The sequence below is a fragment of the Polypterus senegalus genome, chromosome 16, assembly GCF_016835505.1.
Source record: "Polypterus senegalus isolate Bchr_013 chromosome 16, ASM1683550v1, whole genome shotgun sequence".
NCBI classification, from domain to species: domain Eukaryota; kingdom Metazoa; phylum Chordata; class Cladistia; order Polypteriformes; family Polypteridae; genus Polypterus; species Polypterus senegalus.
In genome coordinates, this window is record NC_053169.1 from 65797909 (window position 1) to 65812982 (window position 15074).

At 38.8% G+C, this 15074-nt stretch overlaps 1 protein-coding gene across 1 annotated transcript in view; it reads right to left on the reverse strand.

Moving 5' to 3' along the window:
* ccdc85a (coiled-coil domain containing 85A) overlaps positions 1–15074 on the reverse strand; it is a 409546-nt gene that overhangs the window by 181017 nt on the left and 213455 nt on the right. The window lies entirely within an intron of this gene.

Consider the following 15074-nt stretch of genomic DNA (forward strand, 5'->3'; position numbering starts at 1 on the left):
TTAAACAACAAAGATGTTTAGGCACTGTTTTTTTAGGTGTTTATATATGATATTAACAGGGAAAGCATGAACATGATTTTTCTTAGGGAATTGAATAGAAAGAGCACTGATTAGAGTAAAGGGGAACTCCTGCAGTAGAAAATGGAAGTTTGTACCACAAAGTTGATGATACTGTAAATAGTATGGGGATGGGAAAGGGTTCTTTGCTCTTTAATAGGTCATGGAACCATGTCTGCAAAGGGAGTGCAAGGGACATGGCCATGAGAATTGTAACAAGCTGATTCTGGAGATTTCACCAAAAGACAATACAAAGTAGGGTTTAAAGACCACTTCTTGCCTGAAGCTTGTTGAATATGGAGTTGGTATGTGACTTAGGGTAAAGACTCAAGTGGCAAAAAGATAATGCAGCCATAAAAGAATGGGAGAATGAGTGGGCTTAAGTGGTAGGAAGAAGAGTTTTGGTGCTTGTGGAACTGTGGCTTGAATAGTGGGAAAGGGGGTGTGAGCCTCCTTACTTATAATTAAGGACTTCAGCCAGGCCAGATACAAACTGATTTGATTCAATTTCATATTTTTTGTGTTCTCCCAGTGAATATCCATTTCTTTGTTACTTGTAATTAAATGGAAGATCCTAAATACAGTCCTGTGAGGAATTGATCAGTACATGTAAATTGCATTAACTTTGTCTAGGCATAATTAATGTAACAACAAACGTACAACAGAAGTAAACTGCAACTGAAAAAAATAAACTTTAATTGTTTCCTACTACAAACATAAGTTATAACAGAGGATATTGTGATTATACTAATAGAAAATGCACACTAGGCCTTACTACACAGGATTTGGTTTCTGTCATCTAATTAAAGTTCACAAAATGCTCATCTACTGTTACTTCATAAACTGTCTTCAAATATACTTTGCTAGACTTGTCTAGCAGTGATCCTTTAACTCAGCTAGCAAGTTATCTTGAGGTAAATTTGTAACTGTGGGAAGTAAAAATGTTTTTAATATAATACTGTTTTCTACCAATGCAATGACAAAATCCAACCATGCAGTTCTTATGTGATGGAGTCCAGGGTTGTATATTTTCAAATTCTTTTATCCATAAAATCTTTGAGGTGAGTGGTATAAAATATATCTGTCATTATGCAAACCAATCTTACCCAGCAGCAGTGCATTCATTTATGCTTTAATTTTGCTAAATGAATGTTTTAATTTTCTACAGTGGTAACACAATGGAGCAGTGGGAAGTGGTGTCACCTGATTTTCTTTCCTTATTTTTGCAGATTTTCTTTATATACTGAAATTTTAATCAACACCCCAAAATCTACAAGTTAGGAGAGTGTATGTGTCCTGGGATGGTCTGGCATCACATGCAGTACTTTTTTCTAACTTGCATAGATTTTCCTGGGCTATTGTCTGGATCCCTATACTGAAAAAAACATGTTTAAAAAATGGATGGATGGCTATTGGAAATGCTTTCTTAGTTATTATTATACCATTTATTTTATTTTAAAGCATTCCACTGCTATCACTTTTGCAGCATACAGCCATATTTCATTAAAGATTCTCTTTCATTGTAACATCTGAAATTCAACAGAAAAGAGTATTTATACAATACCTGGAGGTAATTTAGATATTTGTGTACCTTGTGAACTTCTTCACTGATGACCATTGTGAACTATACTTCATATGCCTGAATTATTTACATTTCTCAAATGTCCCTGATTCTATTTGCACTTCACTTCTGCCTTGCTGCCTGACCTTCAAAATATGTCCCTCTGCATAGTCTGTTGATGCAGATATTGCAAATGTAATCTAACAACTGTTAAGCTATAATTTGCTTGTTTCGCCATGCATGTTAAGGTGGCATTTATATGTCCCAGATCATCAATAGGTGCCTTTACAATTCTGTTTGCGCATCACAGAAACATCCCTAGTCTTTTCTGTCAGCCTTTTGCTCTTAATGTTTTTGTTACTTTGTGTCCTGTCATTAAAATCCTCTTAAATCACTAAGCCTTCCCCACATCATTCATTTTCAGTCAGTAGCACGGCTTATATTTATACATTATGATTCCGTTATGTAACTAATCATATTTGCATTTCCTACTGTAGATATACTTAGGCAAATGCATCCTGTTTGAACGAAAGTAAATGTCAATGTTCCTTTCCTTTGCTTTGCCTCCTGCTTCATTTTCAGAATAGGATGACTTCAATATAAAGCCTTTCTTTTTTTCCAGGAAAACAAGTCATTACAGCACAGTAGAGAATTAAGTTCAGTCACACAAAATAATAAATTATTGTTCAAAATGTATTGTAGCATGCTAATTAGAGATTTTACTTTTACTTTCGGGTACTAGAATGCAGAGTGTGTGTAGTTACAATGCACATGACAATATCTGATACTAAGTACTAATACCCAGGAGGACAATTAGCATCCAGCATGCATCTTGTTTTTATATATAATGTTGAGATTTCACTTAGTAAACACATTTTTCGGCAATAACAAACTACTCTACATAGTACTAAAGTCACATTTGCAAGCATTAGACACATAGGAGGAAATCATACTATAAATGAACCATACTATAAAATTCACACCTGTTAATCTATCAATTTTCTTGTCTTGCTATTAGAGGTCCATAGTAAATCTTCAGCATTATACCTAGTATGAAATATCATGTCATTTTCTAACGTGCTTAATCCAGACTAGGGTAATGGGGGATAGGGAGGATTTGGAGCCTATGCATCACAGGGCGAACACAAACACACACATACCAAACACACACTAGGGCCAAATTAATGTCACCAATCCACCTAAACTTCATGTCTTTGGACAGTGGAAAGAAACTGGAGCATCTAGGAGAAATGGGAAGAACATGCAAACTCCACACAGAGAGAACCTGGGAAATAAACCCAGGTCTCCATACTGCCAGGCAGCAACGCTACCATGGAGCCACTGTATGCTAGATCAGGCATGTCAAACACGCGGTACCCTGGCCACATGCGGCCCACAACAAAAATCTGTGCGGCCCGCATGACAGATCCTAATTAGCACTGAACTTGTATAAAATGATTACTATTGTTTGTGATTGAATCATTCTGCATGTTCGGCGTTACTTATTGACTTTTCTTACTTCTGCCTTCTGACAAAAGCGCTTTTTCACATGGCATTACAGTGCCGGAAACGTCATCTGCTAGTACAGCCACGAGCCTTAACCAAAGTTAATGAGCCGCAACGTCACAACTGAAGTGCTAGGCTGCAGCAGGGGCGGCCTTAGGCATGTGCAATCTGTGCAACTGCACAGGGCGGCCACGCCAATATATATTGAATATAAAACAGAAAGAGAAAATAACGACATAGCTGATGGCAATGTGGTCGAAAAACATTGTGTTTCTTGTTAATTAGTACGCTGTATTTACTAATGTCGCTAGAGTTGGAGCAGTAAGCTATATGTAATATTATAATGTTCTGCCGTAATGAGAATATCATGGGCCGCCACTTGGTTTTCAAGTTACGGACACGCGCATATAGAAGCATGTCATGAGCACTAGGAGGCTATGCAGTGTCCGCAATGGACATAGCCATCTGCCGTGCATAAGATACCATATTGACATTGGCGAGCAAAGGGGCCACCGATTCTTTCTCTGCCCAGGGCCGCCATTAGCGTAGAGCAACCCTTGCTAGGCTACACTATAGGCTGGGCTGCTGAGACTGGCCACTGGGCAGAACTGACCATCACGAATAGTAATAGCCTGCATATTTTCACGTTTTTTTGCTCTAGTTTTATGTAATTTTGTGCTAGTATTGTAACGAACAGTTAGTGCAGACTACAGCTGAAGATCTGAAGTGGACTCGAAAAGTTGGTGAGTTGTTAACATGTTTTTGAGTTTGTATAATTAGTGTAGGTCAGGTGGCTTTTTGCATATCGCCTTATTTTATAATATAAACTTTGAAGTAAACTTATTAAAGTAAAATTTGATTTTTGGAGGATTTGTTTTCCAACTTGAATTACTGAGCAATGAATTCAATGAGCGTTTTCATGATTTCAGTTCACACGAACAGGACTTTGCGCTGTTCTCTTACAACGTTGAGAATGCGCCTGAGAATATCCAAATTTAATTGATTGAACTGCAGTCAGATTCTATTTTGATGGCAAAATACAATGAAGTTGGTGTGCCAGGCTTGTATGCTTACCTGCCACCATCATACTGTATGTGCAGATCCGTAAGTTGGCATCGAGAGTACTGTCTTTGTTTGGAAGCACTTACCTTTGTGAGCAATTGTTTTCGTTAATGAAAGCTACCAAAACCCCACATCGCTTAAGACTTACTATCGAGCACCTTTCATCCCTCATAAAAGTTACAGCTGCACAAGATTTCAAGCCTGATATTGACGAACTGGTTACTAACAAGAGATGCCAAGTGTCGGGACAAAAGAAATAGATCTCACACTGTAAGACTCCTATATAAGCAATGAATATAATATAATAACATAAGGACCTAGCTAAGAGGCTAAGACTCTAATTGTACGCTGTTGAATGGAGAGTGTATGGAAATAAATTGCTTTTCTTTAAACATTTTTTGTAAATTTTTCAGTATTGGAAAGAGAGCTACAGTAACTTTGTATAATAGTATAATAGTATTTATTACAGTGCGGCCCGCTGACGCACGCATGGCAGTCGAAGCGGCCCACCAATGGTAGTGAGTTTGACATGCCTGTGCTAGATGATAATTGATCACACTTATGTTTGATCAGTCTTATATGTAGGTCTTTGGAATGTTGGAAGGAATTATAGTAACTGCAAAAAACTGTTGATAAAAGTAAAATGTGAAAATACCATACAGACAATTACTGGCTGGAGATTTTTACTTAGGAGCTTTAAGGCAGCACAGCGAACAATAGTGCCACCACGACACCTAACGTAGTGAGTAGAGCAAAATAAATAATAGTTTATATAGCCTTCTACTGTATGTATATAATTCACTAAGGGCACGCAAGACAGTGAGCACAAGCAAGACAGAGAGCCACGCCCGCCAACTCTAAGACCATGGGATACGCTCGACAGAGCCCCGCCCACCAACTCTAACCCTCCTACCACGTCATGGGATATGCACGGCAGAGCCACGCACACCAACTGTAACCGTTCTCCCGCGTCCAGCATCGCTCTCGAGGCATGTGTACTGCCTGCTCATGTGCCCACATGCAACAACTCACCAAACACAGCCTCAGTCACTTTCATCTGTGCAAAAGTCCACATGCACCTCTGAGCCATGTTGACAGAGCCACGACCGCCAACTAACAGAGCCCTGCCCGCCAACTCTAACCCTGCTCATCGGTTACGTACAAAGAGCCACGAACGCCCACTCTAATACTCCTCCCACATCATGGGGAACGCATGACGAGGCCCCGCCCACCAACTCTCACCCTGCGCAGGCTTCCAACTTCGCTTTCGAGGCATGTGCACTGCTTGCTCATGTGCCCGTCCCCAAAACGTCAACAAACCGATCCTCACTCGCTTTGGTCTGTGCTACAGTCCACATACACCTGTGAGCCACATTGACTGTTCATTTGCCTACCATGGCCAACGCCTCAAATGTATTTCATGAAAACAACACTTCTGTCAATGTTATGCAAATTCCTGTTTCCGGTAACTGTTTGTTTCTGGCAGTCGGATATTTCTGGAAAAATGTGAACTTCGCAACATGGCTGTAACCTTTGTTTGCCAACATTGGGACAACTTTGCGGATGTGCTGTCCGTTGTTCTTAGTCACGGAAGCATAGTCATACAGTCTGCTCAACAATACGCTGAGTACATGAATACGTCCGGAGTTTATGGTGGCGAGGCAGAAATTGTGGCGATATCCCAAATGCTTCTAGCTACTATCTCCATTCACTTCCGGGAATGTCGTTATGCCTCTCCTTGAGTTTGCAATCCTGGCCAATGTCTCTCCATATCCCTGCTCTTTAGCGGTCCTTTCGATCATGGGCATTACAAAGTTCTCTTGCCTCTCAAATACACACGTGATAACCTTCTGGTGCCATCTATTGAACAAACGCATTCCACACAGGACTTTCAATGCACCATTTGTTCAAACACCGCACATTTAAAAACATACTCCACTGAACGAATGATGCAATGTGAACATTGCCAGCAATGCCTCAAAACAACTGGTGCTCTCAAGAAGCACTTACAAACTCAATCTAATTCCTTTCAGTGTCAACTTGCAAACCCCATGCACATCATATTTACATATCACATTCAGTTTTCTGCTGCTTTTCAAGAAGATACCGCCATTCCCGTCCAAGAACATAACATTGGCCTCCCTACCGCAATATGCATATATAATTATATGCATAATTATATGCACGTATGCTACGCCGCAGGTTGGCTAGTTTTATATAATAAAATTTTCACTTAAGAACACATCTAGCAATAAAGCCATGTGTTAAAAGTGAATCTTGATCTCTTGGTTAAGCTCTTTCCACCCACACATCTCTATAAAACATTTCAGAGCATAAGGGTCAACATTAAAGTTTTGTAAGGTAATTGAAACATGGTTGTACAACATGTCCTTCTTCACCCAATCTTGATTCTTTTTATTACCACCAGAATACTTTTTGAATAGGGGTGTCAGGGATGAAAAGGTTGGAAGGTTATACCTCTCAGGGGCAAGAAATACATGATGATTCTTTGCTCAATGCAAAGACAGTTTTGCCCAAAACTTAAATGCTGCAAAAAAACTAAAACTTTATGTTGAAACAGATAAAACCGCTTTGTTAAACAGTAAATTAAAGCATGATTCAGTTCCCATATACAATTGGTCTTTTCCTTGTCTTAATGTATTTGTGCTACTGTGACACTATTGATTTACTTCTGGTAGGTGTTGATCTAGAGGACATTTATACCAAACATCAATTACAATGTTATATTATGCTTCACTTCCCATGGGTTGACATCAGTACTTCCCAGTCATAAACAAAACCCTATGTTCATTAGACTCACAAAATGACTCTGTTCCAGGGGCATTAGCTGACTCCATCATGAAACAAGATTAGAAAAAAGCATTAATGTGGTCAAAGTAAACATAAGTAATTTATAATGTCATGAAACTCATTATTCTATTACAAAACAATAAGGTATTTTAAAGCATTAGCCTCTTCTGTTCAACAAATGTAAGCAGACAAATACAGTACAGTCTAGATGGAACTATAAATAAGATATTTGATTTTTTTAAATAAGATTCAAAACAGAATCCTAAAATCTCAGAAATACCTTATTATAAACATCCAACCTTTTCCTGAACATGTTGTACATGTTATTCTGGGAGGCACAGGCTAACACTTGTCAAAACAAAACAAATGCGCCACAAAAAAGGTTTGGGTAGCCACCCGTATATTATTCTTGGCTGCATATGGATAAAAATGATGTACAGGTTGAAGTCCAAAACAGAACTGATTTGATGAGAAAAAATTGAGGTTTTAACAGGGACTAGAGGAAGTAACATCAGCGGGGTCAGGACTGGAAGTGACGTCATTAGTCCTGGAACTGGAGTCGTCAGGACCAGGTGGAATTTCTCGTAACTGGTTAGCAGTGCAAAGAGAGAAAGGAACAGCACATTTCGCCATCCCCTTGTTTGGCGTGGAATTGCCCCCATTCAGGCCCATTAGCAGCCTCCCATGTGCATGTGTGTGACACACTATAAAGCAAAATCTTTTCTGAATATTTCAGTAATATAATTTAAATATTTATTTGCATTACTCAAATTTCAATATGTTTAAGGCACAATCTATGTTTGCTTGTTCATTCTTTATGCACAGCTTTTTTAAGACACAAAAGTTGAAATTTGGCACATAAATACTACACTAGATGTCATTTAATATATGGCATTGTATTGCCAAGAGGGCTGTAGGTGTGGTTAGAACAAGTGGCAAGAAATACTACACTGCAAACTATCAACAGGGAAGCATCAACAACCAAGAAATCTGGGCTTGATTCCTCTCCATTACATTTACCCTTTTCTTTAATCAAATATTTCCTTCACTGTACTTGTCATGAAACATAGCTATATTGTCTACAGAGGAATTCAGTGCAATTTGGGGTTCTTTATACCAGAAAGACCATCAAAAAACTTTTTAAATACTAGCAATACTTATGTACTAAGTGCAAAAGTTATAAGGTAGTAATGTATGGTTATGTGTAATTAAAAAATGCTTACTATTTAATTATTTTCCCTCTTTTCAGTTGCATTTTGATTACATTTTTCTGCCTCACATTAGGTTTTGAAATGTGCAGATTTTGCATTTTCAACAATTTTCTTATTTGGAACTTTTTAAAATTAGTTCAGACCTTTTTCTGGGGTTGTTTGTGGTAGGATTACTTACCATGTTGCTAGGTAATTGACCCGGAAGTGCATGGCTAGTGACATCATCAGCCTGTATAAAGGTCACACCATACAATTCCTATTAATCCAAGTTTACATGAAATATTCTAGGCAGTATTTGAGTATTTGATTCATTTTCCTGACAAATGTCTGCAATAAATACTTTATCATGATTTAGGGTTTTGATTTGACAGCAGTGTTTGTTAGACTACCCTGTTATGAATCCTTGCTTGTCTTGTGGCTCATGTTTCTTCTTCTTCTTTATTTTAAACAGTACTTTCTACTATGCCTGTGGAAGCACGCCATGTTTCAACTTACTTAGCTGGGTAATGTTAGGTAACTCAGCTAGTATAATAAAATACTGAGAACATAACATAGTTCTTACTGTATTTTATTCCAGTGATTAATTTTTGCACTCTATTTTTTTCAGAAACTAAATTCGAAAATAAAGAAGTTGCATTGAAGGAAGTTGCTTTGTGTCTTTGTGGACCTGGAGAAAGCATTTGACAAGGTGCCTCGAGAGGAGCTGTGATATTAAATGAGGAAGTTGGGAGTGGGGGAGAAGTATGTAAGAGTGGTCCAGGTTACTGTACAGGGTCACAGGGGTCTGCCAGAACCAATCCCAGCCAACATAGGGCGCAAGACAGGAAGAAAACCCCAGGCAAGGCGCCAGCCCACCGCAGAACATGTAGAACTATTAAGTGAAAAAGTATCATGTAGAACCTCCTTTATCAGAAATAACTGCAAGTAATGATTTTCTATTTATGGTTACCAGAATCTTATAACTCTGACTGTCACATATATTTGGGAATGTCAGCTACATTATATTGCAGCACTAATAAGTTCTACTGTACTGAATTTTCTATAACAAATATATTAGATTATGTGAAATGCATAAACTAAACCAGGAATGACAATAATGCTGTCATAGATTATAATGGCTTCATTTACAAATATTTGAATGGCAGCTAGATATACATAATGCCAATGGAAATACTGAAGAAATGCAAATCTTCAGTCAAAAATATAAACAGACTATACTGTACATGAAAGCAAATCTGATGAATGTTAAAATAACATGCAATATGTTGTTATATTTGTTTCATTCAATATTTTTTATTTAAAAACTCAGATTTTGTACTTTAAATGAGATTTGTAAATGAGTAAAAATATTTGAAATTATGAAGCACTATAAATAAATCAAAAATGAGATACAAAATGATAATTTTGCACATCAGATTATGAAATGTCAAGTCAACACTGATCTGTCAGATATAATTCAATAATTTTATAGAGCCATAAATATCAACACTAATATTTTTTCATGGTGTTTCATTATCTAAGTTTGTTTATTCTTCTGGGTTCAAAACATATTTCCATCTGAAAAGATCACTGATGTTTCATATTTATTAGCTGTTTGATAGGCTTTCCTTTTTATATCCAATTTTTTAAATTTTACACTGTATGACTTATTTTTTTTTTTTAACAACAAAAGTGAGTGTTTAAAAACAGTGCTCAGTGTTTGCTATCCTGAGGTGCCACCAATCGGTGATCATGATATAAACACTACCTGGGCCGGTTCTAGACAGGCATATATGAAGGGGCAGACAGAAATGTGAAGGGGGCACATGGTGACGACGGAGGCGGGAAAGGGGTGGGGGTGCCCTGGATAACTGTTTTTGTCATGTAATTGGATTGCACTTTGTCAGGCCTCTACCCTAAGACCGGTCCAACTTGGGTGTCCCACCTGAAGGCTAAGCTTCTGCTGGTGTAGCTCTTAGGGTCACTGAGGCACGCAAACCCCCTGACCACAATAAGGTGGCAATCCCTCAGGAGGAAAACTGAAAAATAAAACAACAAAAAGTAAAATAAAATATTCCTCATCAAATTATAACAACTAAAAACATGACATTTACCTTAATTTTATGGCCTATATCAAATATATTCGAACCCAACAATAACACTTCTCACTATTGCCAATACTAACAAAACTAAAAAGGGTAGGCCAAGTTATAAAAAAAAAATCAATTCACCAAGTCTTGAAAAATAAAATAAAGAATAAAATAAAATATCCATCCAGATCTTTACAACCAACAACATAAAAATTATCTTAATTGGATGGCCTAATTCTCAAATAAATTTGCAAAATAAAGTAAGAATAAAATAAGACCTCTCAATATAGCCAATATTTACAAAACTAAAAGGGTTGGCATAGTAATTTAAAAAAACAATTCACCATGTCTTTCCCTACAATTCTCAAACTAATTTGTAGAACACAACAGATTTAGAACAGAACATTTGAACTTTTTTCTTCTTTTTTTGTCTTGTTTTAAGCTTGTTTGTTTTGTAAGCAACTGAACTCTCTGTTTGTAACTGAACAGCTCCACTCTCCTTTCTCCTCAATCCACTCTACAACAACAGTCTCCTGTTTCCCTTTGCAAACACTCTTCCAAATTCATCCATATCCAAGTTATTTGTTATGGACTTCTCATGGGCCAAGATCACCAAATTCCTCTTTCTTTTATGTAACATGGTGTGACCATAGGGGGTTAGGACCCGTGACAAAGTGGAGAAGGAACTCTCACACGATGCTGAAGACACATCAATGACCAGGGCTGTTACACACAATTTATGCAACTCAGGAAAGGCTTCCTTGTACTCCTGCAGGAGTTTACACACAGTGGACAGGTCTGTTTCCTTTGAACATTTTTTGAGCAGCATCTGTTTTGCCACAAGAACTTCATTTTCAGACTTACAACATCTGCTACAGTGCCAGCCATCACAGCCAGAGGGTGCAACAGGGTGGGATCTAGAAATGCACTAGATTTGGGTGCAAGACTAGATATGGCTCTCATCAGGTCAATATTCTTGTGTGAAAATCTAGTTTCCATTTCTGAAATGGCCCTGTCAAGGATGTTGAGCAGGGATCTTTTCAGAGACTGATGGGGGAAATGGTAGGGTCACCAGAGTCTGTATGGCCCAAAGTTGAGAGCACAACACTTTGACCCAGGTGTTTGCTCATTGTTCTCCTTCTCTTTGTTGGATGTGACTCATCCTCAGCAGGAGATGACACTCCCCAACAGTCATCCTCACGGATGTTTTTTAAGGAGTCCAGTGCTGCACTAACAACCTCAGAAGCACTGCACAGATCAACTGACTGAGACTGTAGAATAGCATTTGCTGGTTTCAAGACACCAAGCACCCGCACTGGGAACTTTCCAATCTCAAAGAAGTGATGCCTCTTAATTTGGCATAGCAGGCCTGATTCCTCGGTGCACAGGTCAACTGCAGCATCATCATCCTCTGTCATCTCAGATAGGATACTAAGGATTTGTTCTTGATTGTCCACAGTGCACCTTGTCACCTCACCTCATAGTGACTTGTCCATCTGATCTCAAGCAGCCTTTTTAGACAAGGTGCATCATGTTTATTGAGCACATAGTGGTGGTGAAAAAAGTTGTAGAGTGAACTAGATAGGCTAAAAATCTTTTGCACATGGCTCACTCTGCATGGCATGCTGAACCACTAAGTGCAGTTGGTGGTTGTAGCAGTGGATGTATGGGACATATCTGTCAAGCTTCTTTTGGAGCAGAGCTTGTCCCCCACCTCTAACCCCACTCATCACAGAGGCCCCATCATAACACTGGTTAAGTATACTGTCAGCACTGTAGCCAGCATCAGAAAGGTGTAACAGCATCTCAGAGGTGATGTACTCTGCATCAAGTTGTTGCAAGTTGAGCAACCCAATAAGATGCTCCTCTGGCATGGAATTTCTGACAAACCGTATTATCACAGACACATTTTCCACATTGCACCTATCCCTGGTCCCATCACTTTTGAGGCAAAACCCTGCAGAATCAGCACTTTCATATTTTTCCTGACCTTCCAAGCACCATGTCAGCCAGTGTTTGGATAATTTCATTTTGGATATCCTTAGATGTGTATTTTGCATTTTATGGGACACCCTTAGCAATGCTTGCTAGCTTCTCATCCTTCTCTAAGGTATATTCCATCAGTTTTAGAAAAATACCTGAAGCAATGTCATCATCATTACCCACTGCATCATGTCTCAAGGTTTCTGCAGTCCCACGGAGCCCCAACTCATTTACACAGAGAAACCTTATAGCACTACCAATACTCTTGACATAATAATGTTTTTTCAAGTTGTGTTTTACCAACCAACATTGAATCCACAGTCCCCCTGTGGCCTCTCTGCTTTTATGCTCAGTCCAGATGGTTGAAGCATGCACATGGTTGTGGCTGGACATATGCCTCTGTAGCTCTTGTCTCGATCAAGTGCTGCTTTCCAGTTGTTAAAACCAGTTAAGGTAAAAACTACATCCCTCTCATTAACAGTGCTGCCATATTTCCGACATAGGAAACAGAAGCATGCGTCCCACACAACAGAGTGCTCCAGCCATGGCCATGTGCGGTACCAGGCAGGATTGAACGATCTTAATGTTGTACCACCAAATACACGTTTGGGGTAACTACCCAGTATTGGCTGGGATGGTGTATTACCATTTAACTCACTGGGTAGCTGAGCGGGTTGCTTTGGGGCAGCAATTGTTGGCAGAGGTACAGGAGAAGCAGTGCCTGTTGATGCCACAGGAGTAGACATGCTAGTTGCTGTCTCTGATCATTGCTACTGCTATTGGTACAGGCAGGGGCAGCGCCACACTTTTAAAAGCTTGGGGAAAAGGATGCATCTCACAGCATTAACTTTCCCTTTGTGAACTGCTGGAAGCTGGGGAGGAAAGTAATTAAGCTTTACTAAAATCGCTGTGATTTCATCAGTATATGAAACGAGAAAACTGTTGAGTGCAGAGTTGAAAGCTGGGCGGGGCTTTGTGTCGGGGTCTGACAGACAGACACGGGTCCTCCAGTCGGCTCTATGCAGCAGCAGTGGTGCTTGTGGGATCGAGAAAGAAACACTTCTCTACCAGACTGAAACTGTGAGAAGAACAATGGACTAGTCCCCCATTGACTGTACAAATACAGATGTATTTTTTAGTTGTTGTTAATTATCTCACGAGTCGCTATGATTTTGACAACAGAGATTTGCTGCTTCCTCAAAGCCTGCCACTGTTGCTCTGCTCTGCCTACTGAGAAACCTGACACTGGGTCATTTGCATACTAACAGTGATTGGATGTTTAGCTGGGGGGAGGGTGAGTGGGGAATCTCTGCGGAGTGCTGTGTGAGCTGCGGACAAACAGTGCACGGAGGGAAAGAGCGAACAAGAGGTGAAACCTATCATCTCATTTGTGCCTTTTCCAGTGGATTTTTCAGCTACTGTAGTAAATCTTGTCCATATTCAGTTTGTGGGTAATCTATTATTTTCTCTCTCAGCTTCTAAAAGTTTGATTTAAGGGGGCAGGGTGTTTGTTTAAGGGGGCATTGCCCCCCTTGCCCCAGCGTAGAGCCGGTCCCGAACACTACTGTGTTGAAAATATTCCTGGTACTGTGGTTCCCACATATAAAAAAGGAGTTAAGTTAGTTGCAAATTTCATGGTTGCCTCCAGGAACCATTAAAAAATATTGGTGGAAATAAAAAGGACCCAAATCTAAGCATGATTCCACATGACTCTTGGAGCTATTAGAATAGTGAGGAAAATAGGTAATATCACAAACCTGGTATGATCCCATCCAAAAATAATGGCAATGAGTTTATGGAATGTTATAATACTATACTATACTATACTTACTAAATCATTTTAGATATATGCAGAAATCTACTGGAATAGGTGAGGTGAAACATTTGTTTAATGCTTAACAAAAAAGAGAGGTTCTTTGATGGAATGATACATTTGCAAACAGCAAGACAGTTACTTATTTTAATTATGTTTAACCCTATTTTGGTTGCATCCTCCAGAAATGTATAAGATACATGGTTACAGATCTAGCCTTTAGTAACTAAATTTCTTAACAATCTAAGGACACTGTCTTCAGTGTCTTTAGAAATACTTTAAAGTGAAGGTGGTCTCTTAACATCAGAATACCAAAAATCTTTTTCAAGTATAATAAACTAAAGAAATGTGTTACTGTTAGGTATCCCTAGCCCACCTAATTACTGTTCTATAGCTAAACTCAGCAGGATATATACGCTACTACACAAAGATAGTTCTAAAATTGCCACTTTGTCAATTAGTTAAACAGTAAATTTGTTTTGCTTAACTTAACTTTCACTTTGTTACCTTAAAGTGAGGCTATAACTTTGATTGTTACTGAAATCAGGAGTGGCTGTTACAAGAGCTTCCAATTGTGTTTGTTCCTTCGTGTCCTGGAATGGCACTTGGTGTTGTCTCCAGTTTAACTCACTTATCTCTCTGGTATTTGGAGCAAACCTTAAAAACAGATGTTCCTTCACCAATTAAAGATTACAGTAGGATAAAACTTTGAAAAATGTAGAGAGAAGGATTGTACCACCAGTGGGCGTAAGGATATCCATCGTTCTTTTTCCTAATGACTACGGATTCAGTTGATGTATCTTTTTGTCCTGTTGGTTGTATTTCTCTTCATGTTCCTTCCAATTACCTAGTCTTAGCTTTTTACTGTATATCCATACACTACAACATCCCTACATCATGAAGATTTCTATTTTATCAGCCTTAACATAAATGTTAGTGTGTGACACAAAGTTTGTGTTTGCTATTTATTATAGGTTATAGAGTGCTCTAGACTTGTTATC